Source organism: Triticum dicoccoides, chromosome 4A (genome assembly GCF_002162155.2).
Source record: "Triticum dicoccoides isolate Atlit2015 ecotype Zavitan chromosome 4A, WEW_v2.0, whole genome shotgun sequence".
Lineage (NCBI taxonomy): Eukaryota > Viridiplantae > Streptophyta > Magnoliopsida > Poales > Poaceae > Triticum > Triticum dicoccoides.
This window is the reverse complement of record NC_041386.1, coordinates 674,954,403-674,962,408: the sequence shown is the minus strand read 5'-3', so window position 1 is coordinate 674,962,408 and position 8,006 is coordinate 674,954,403.

Sequence of the window (8,006 nt, the reverse complement as noted above, 5' to 3'; positions counted from 1 at the left end):
AGCATCTAATAAAAAAATCTCTATGGGCCATCAACTGTTTCAGTGTGCATGTAAAATGCATATTATTTTGATTGAGGGCATTGATTAATTCAATATTACCTCCAAGGATATATTGTATGATTTGATATATCATTTTATCCCTTTTCAGGTATAAATCTCTACAATGTGGCAAAGAGAATTAACAACGCCAAACAGATGATAATTGAAAAGGAAAGGGCCACACTTCGCATAAGTTTGTGTTGTGCTGGAAGGAATAGTTGCTGTTAGTTGTAGTCCACGTGAATAAGCACCTGACATCTTCAGGTCAACACTGATGTTCCTGGCTCCCACAACAAAAAACGCCCCTGTGGGCTTCGGCGAACAACCTCCTACTTGAGCTCCTGCACTGGGCAATGTCTGCCATTGGCGCTCGGCCGCTAGCCATGCATGTCGCTTGAGGCAGGATGTGCGGCAGGCTTGCAGTCTGCGAGGCGGTGTTGTCGATTGGAGAGCAGATGCACGCTCCACAGTTCCCTCTATCCGCAATGGTGAGAGTCGCCAGGTGGCGAGGCAGATCGTGCTAAGACTATTTGCGGGCGGCGTAGCTAGGGCATGTGCCTGCTAGATCGCACACACCAGGAGATTATGCAAGATGAAAAGATGGCGCTCAGATTTGATCGTCAAGCAGTGGTAGCATCCACTACAGAGAAGTAGCGATTGCTGGTGGATAGGGATGTGAGGCAAATAATGGTTACCATGGAATCAATCTGAGGGCAAGATGGAGGTGATGCGCAAGGAAAGATGAGGAAGCGGCTGTTGCAATTGTTGACATGAGGAATTCATGCGTACGTGATGGAGGAATCTAATGTTTCTATATAAAGATCATTTTAATTAGGGGACGGTTGGATAGATTTTTTCTTTCCTTTTTTTTAACTTTCCTTACTTTTTCTTCCTTGTTACAGAAGAAGGCAGCTAGAGTACATGAGTAGATGGAGATTGAGATAGGTCTAATTAGAGAAAGGATCGGTGGGTTAGTCTAGGATCGTGACTCATGTGGATTCTATTTTTAGTTTTTTACAACCGATAAACGATCGTGGGCCTTCAATCGATGCTTTTTTCATGAAATTTCAACCGGGAATTAGATGAGTTAATCTAGACCGTAATAACTCGGTCCCACCAGATTAACGGCTCATAATTACTGATTAACGTAGGATTTTACAGGGAGTCCGTGATTAGTATAGGTATAGATAGATATGATGACTCCCACCATTGTATCTGGCACATTTTGATAAAATACATGGTTTAGTGTGTATTGAAACAATAGTTACGGAGTTTGCCTGTTTATATTGTTTCTCACTGTACTTTTGATTCATAGTGTGTTACGGAGTTTGCCTGTTTATATTGTTTCTCTCTGAGATATGTATGCTTTCAACATTGTGTCCAGTTTAGGGTAGTGAAGCATATTAATCCAAAAGTGTTATATGCGCTTGTGTGTTGGGGGCCTCTATCTGTTTGTTAGTATACTTCTGAGAACTGATAATATTCTGCTTTTCAGGTATCTGTTCAAGTGGATGACAGTAAATGTATGAGGGTAGAGAGTAATGTCTTCTTATTTATGGTGGGTACGAGTAACATTAAATTAAAATTTCAGACCTTTAACTAATCCCTCCATCCCATAGTATAAGACGTTTTTGCAAACTAAACATAGCTTGCAAAAACGTCTTATATTGTGGGACGGAGGGAGTAGTAACCAGTAGCAAAATTCAAGATTTCGTGAGAAGAAATGTGAACCTAAGGGCTCCAATACTATTAATAGCACAATACTATGTTGCATTCACCGTTTCAGTCCTCGAGAGATTGCTGAACAAGATGAAGTTGATGGAAAATTCTATGGTCACCTAAAATTTAAGCTGCTTGAAGATCAAGTTCAGAAGTACTGTAGTCAGCTTTCAAGTTCGGTAGTATTGGGTTTTGTAATAGTGATTTCTGAATATGTCATGCTACTAGTTACTTAGTGCTAAGTGGCATTCAGTTGTTTTCAAACTTTTTTTTTCTAATTGCAAGGATGGTTTTTGTTACATGGGGTATTTCCACGAACCACTACATGGAATCTATTTATTAGACCGATTTGTTGTTCTGTGGTTACTGAAAATTCCTCATGCAAGAGTTAATTAGTGGCCTATGTTTCTTACTATCACCAAAAATGCCTCCTACAGAATTGTTAGTGGCCTATGATTCTTGCGATCACAAAAAATGCCTCCTACAGAATTGTCATAGTGGCCTATGTTACTTAAATCTCATATTTCATTTTTGCTACAGATCGATGTACTCAGTCCAATTGAAGTAGTAATAGATCTAACGTAAAATGTCTGAAATATAGGAACACAACCTTGCATCTAAAAAAATAAATCATGAACGCCTATATCCTGTAAGATTACCTGAGTAGCCATAAAATTACAGGAGGATGTGCCATATTGGTTTCGAGGCTACAGGAGGTCATTGACTACCATGCAAATAGTAAGATTACCTTGCATTCTTTTCGGTTTGGGTGCCCGCGAGTCGAACGACCGAGCCATCGAACCCCACCCCACCCCATCGTTGACGTGTCGTAAGATTTTTTTCCTCCTGAGGTAACTTTTCTTTGGTCCTCCCACCCCGACGGGTTATTTCCTCTCTTTTTTTGCAGCTTATTTGGTTCGTTGTCGTCTCCGTCGTTGACCCCGTCGCTCGGCCGGTCCTAGAGGGAGGCTGCCATGGGAGAGCGCGCCCGAGCAGGATGCGGATCGCCGGCCAGAGGTAGAGCCCCCCACGACGAGGACGCGGATCGGCGGGCAGAGGGAGAGTCTGCCCCGATGAGGATGCGGATCGGCGGGCGGAAGGAGAGGCCGCCCCGATGAGGATGCGGATCGGCGGCCGGATGGAGAGCTCTTCTCGGCGAGGTGAGTCACCAGTCCATCGCGGAGGCACCATCGCGGGAGCACACTGTGGCACCCGAGGTTGCTGGTGATGGGAGCGCCTACCATGGGCAAGGAGTGGCCATGTCTGCTTTTTGCCTCTGTTTTATCTGATTTTTTTGATTTGTTTAATACAAGTGTTCGCTGAAATTTCCCAGCCGTAAGGCTGGTTGTAATGGGTAGTATCATAAGTTAGTATCATGAATATGGTACTAGTCTATGATACTATCTTCCTAGCATAGTATCATATGGTAGTATCATATATGACTTTATTTATTGCCATGCATGACACATACTAGTGTAGCATTTATTATGGAGGTAATATCACTGGTGGTCATACAACTTGTGTTGAATGTGCAGTTTAGTGCTAGAACTATCAAAATACGTTTTTCTGGTCATACAACTTGCATTTAGGTGCACATATGGTCATTCCCTCTGTATCCGTCGCTGGCGTGGCATGCCACGTATGCACGGGGCCACTGTCAGTGAGCGAAAAACGTCCTGAAGCAACGTGCCCGTGGTAAACTTGCACGGACGCCACCCAACTTGTTACTATGTGCGCAAAAAAAACCCGAAATCATTGGCCTATCAGTTTGACACCCTGCCGCTTCGTCTCTCGATCATACAGAGGCGGAGGCGGAGGAGCCGACGCGTCATGGCAGCCGTCAGACGAGGAGATGAGCGAACCGCGCCGTCGACATCCGGGCGAAGCAGCACCGCCGTATGGTATGCCTGCCCCCTCGCTGGTTTCCGCCATCTTGGTTTTTCCTCAGCTCGTCGCCATCTTCTTTTGTGCTGTCGTCTTTCGTTGTGCCAGGTTAGGTCGTTGTCTGCCCCCTTAGGGTTCTTGACAGATGTTCGATCGCGCTAGGGTTCAGCTCCCCTGTAGCCATTAGATTTCGAAGGTGAAACTCCCCTGTTTGCAAATCAACCTAGGGTTTAGGAAGGGGTTATGAAAGGAAGCAGTTTTTTGTGTGTAAAAGTATGATAAATTCGTTGTTTTCGCTATGGTTTATGATATGATCCTGTTTGGTTGGATTATGTAGCTCAAATTGTGTGATGTTTCCGAGATGCAAATAATGCTGTTTGTACTCTGAATTTCTGAAAAAAAATGTAATAAACTGAATTTTTTGACACTAAAGGTGTGTACTCTGAATTTGGCACTTAAATTGCTATGTCAAGTATGTGTGCTGTACTTGTAAGGAGCGTTAGGTGAATATGTTAACTGAATGTCAAGTATGTGTGTTGTACTTGTAAGGAGAAGTAGGTGAATATGTTAACTGAATGTTAAGTATGTGTGCTGTACTTGTAAGGACAATTAGGTGAATATGTTAACTGAATGTCAATTCCTTCTGTACTTTTGTTCTACTGATTTAGTTGCTAACAGAATTTTTTGTTCATTACTTTTGTTGTACCCCGCTTACTGAATATGCATTATTTTAACAATGCAGGTGATTTTGACGGTTTCTTTACTGTTGAGATTCAGCACAATGGATTTTTTGTGGGAGTGAGAGCAACAAGACTTACATGGATTATGAGGTCGACTAGTTTGACATGTGTGAGAGTGACACATGGTCAATGCTATGGATCAATGACTTTCTTTCACAACTAGGCTGTGACATGGACGCCTCCAAAATTAATGTCTATTGGTTGCAATCAGGGAAGACAATTGCTGATGGCCTTAAGCTTCTCACTTGTGATGAAGATATGGTGTTGATGATTACTGCAATAGTAGAGCACAAGAACCTAGTGCTTCTAGTAGATCATGGTGAAACCCTGCAGTCAACAGGTGATGATGTTCTGATTACCGGAGTGACAGAAGTGCCGAAGGTCATTACTCCCACAAAACCCAATGGAAAATAAAATGTTAGTTGGTCAGAGAAAGGAAATAGTCCAATTAAGAAGGTATCAAAGAAATCAAGGAGGAGGATGACATATGGTGAAGGATCTAGTTCTGGGTTTGCAGCTCAAGTGGAGGAGGAATGTGAGGATGATGGTGACAGCAATGAAGAAGAGGAGAATGTTGAAGAAGAGTTAACAGATGAGGATTTTTATGAGAGTGACTATGATGTTCAAGATGGTGATGATGACCTGTTTGAGAAAAATGTTGACAAAGATGTAGATGACCACGGAGAAAAGAATGAATTTGCTGACTATTGAAGCGAAACTTCCAGAAGATGCATTGGAGGACAGCCATTTGAATATGTCAACAGCAGAGAAAGAGAAGCTGAAGCATAAATTCAGTGTTTTCAACCCTAGCACAGACTTGAATTCACCAGTGTTTAAGCTAGGGATGGTATTCACAGACATGATAGAGCTCAGACATGCTCTGAATGCATATAGTGTCAAAAATAGAGTGAAGGTGAGGAAGCTCAGAAATACTAACATGTCATTAGAGGCTATATGCAAGGACGGTTGTAGTTGGTACTTGAAGGCAGGCAAAGACAATAGATCCAGCAGCATTCAGATCAAGAAGTACACTGACAAGCACACTTGCACAAAAGAATGGGACCTAAAAGTTCTTACAGCTCCATTTCTTACTAAACAGTTCAGAGAAGAGTTCAGAGACAATGAGAAAATGCCCTTAAGGAAGTTTTCAGATAAGGTGGAAGAAGAAATTAACTTAGTTGCTCATAGGAGTAAGTTGGGAAGGGCAAGAAGAGCAGCTGTGAAAGAAATCAGGGGAGAAGATGATGACCAATACAATTCATTGTGGGACTATGGGCAGGGGCTGAGAAGGAGCAATCCAGGGAGCCAATTCTTCTTGTGCACAAAGGAGGTTTTTGATGACAAGACAAAGATGACAAAGAACCACTTCTCAACATTATACTGGTCTTATGATGCGTGTAAGAGAGGGTTTTTGAAGGGCTGTAGACCAATAATTTTCCTTGATGATTGTCACATCAAAACAAAATATAAGGGGAATATACTGACAGCAGTTGGGATTGATGCAAATGATTGTATCTTCCCTATAGCATTTGGCATATGTGAAGTGGAGTCAACACATAGTTGGGAGTGGTTTCTAGCCTCTTTGAGAGATGACCTTAATATAACAAACACTTCACCCTTCACCATTATGAGTGACAAGCAGAAGGTGAGATATAGTTTCATTCTTATTTTCATTATTCCAAACAGGGTTGTATGTAGGGCTGGAGACCAATAATGTTTCTATTGTTTTGTAGGGTTTGATAAATGCGGTGCAGAAAGTTTTCCCTCATTCAGAACATAGGAACTGTGTTAGGCACATTTACCAAAATTTCCACAAAGTACATAAGGGTGAACAACTCAAGAATGACCTCTGGGCCATAGCAAGATTCACTAATGAACTTGCGTACACCAAGAACATGGATAAGATGAAAGATGACAGCTTTGCAGCATTCTGTTGGGTTGAGAAGTTGTCTCCAAGAACTTGGATTAAAGCTTTTTTTGATCCTTTTTGCAAGTGTGATATTTTACTAAATAACATGTCTGAAGTGTTCAACAGGTTAGTTTCACTTTTTGCAAGTATGATATATTGCTTCATTTCTGTTACATGCGCTTCCATTGATTGTGTTGACACATTATGTGCAAATCTGCAGCTATATCTTGGATGGTAGAGACTTGCCAATTAAATCAATGTTGGATTACATCTTCTGGAAGATAAATAATAGGATTGTTGGTAAGCAAAGGGAGGCAGCAAAGTGGACAGGCAGGCTTTGCCCCAAGATACAGAAGAAGCTGGACAAGTATGTGGAGTGGGCAAAAAACTGCAGGGTGAGGGAGTATGGAAGAGGTGTATTCCAGGTTATTTCACTAAATAACACTTACATAGTTGAACTAAACATGAACAGTTGTAACTGCAAAAGGTGGGAATTGTCTGGCATACCTTGTCATCATGCAATTGCTTGTTTTAGGCATGAGAGAATTGAGCCAGAGAGCATGGTTCATTCATGCTACACTGTTGAGGAGTACAAGAAGTGTTATGGCTTTAACATGATGCTAATGAGAGATCCAAAGCAATGAGAAAAGATGCATGGCATTCCAGTTTATCCACCCATTTACACCAAAGTAATGGGCAGACCAAAGAAAAGTAGGAAAAAAGATGCAGAGGAGAAGAAGGATAAGAAAGGAGTGAGGAAGTTGACCAAGCATGGTGTCACTATGCATTGCTCTGTTTGTGGGGCTGCTGATCATAACAAGAAAGGCCGCTACAAACATGCCAATGAACAACCTACTAAGGAAGCACCTGAGGAATCAGAAGAAGAAGATGATCCTAGCATAATTGCTGTAAACTATTACTTTTGTTAACTACTTTTTCTCATGCATGCACTACATTGATAAATTGCTTGTACTTTTGTAGAACATTATGCCACACAGAGTGTACCCACAGCTTGATCCAACACAAACTCCAGACTCCATGGTCTACAAGATGCAGCAAAATGTACAATATTAACAACACCCTCTATTTGTCTTATTTTTGTAACTCTATTTTCACTTTCTGACATTATATGTTTACTGTATTAATTTCTTGACCAGGAAAAATTCACATACCCAACTCCTATGGACTATGGTCCCTTGCCTGAGTCTAGTTTCATTGCAAATGCTAGAGACACAATCCATGTAGGCAGGGTGACAACAGCAATGACAAGTGGCAGGGTGAGGAGTGTAGCTACTGCAGCAAGCAATGTAACAAGAGGAGGCTTGGCTCAAAGGGGAGGCAATGTACCAAGAAGAGGAAGAGGGGCAAGAGGAAGAATTGGTGGAATGAGAGGAGGCAATGTAACAAGAGGAGGCGGTGTTCAAAGGGGAGGGAATGTTTCAACAGCTACAACAGGAGGCAATGTTGCATCTGGAAGCAATCCTCCCAGAGGAGCAAGGGCTGCTGCTCCAGGATTCTACAACTTGCTTTTTGGAGCTGATGGAGCTGTCAACCAAGAACCACCTCTCTTCATGCAGGCTGAAGAGGGGGTAATTGTGAGCCAAAATGCACCACAAGATGCTCTGTTTCATGAAGGCTGGCCCGCAGACCTGCATGATTTCCTTCCGTTGTAGTTTTCATGGCCATGTGATCAAGTTCATGAATGAACTTTTGTT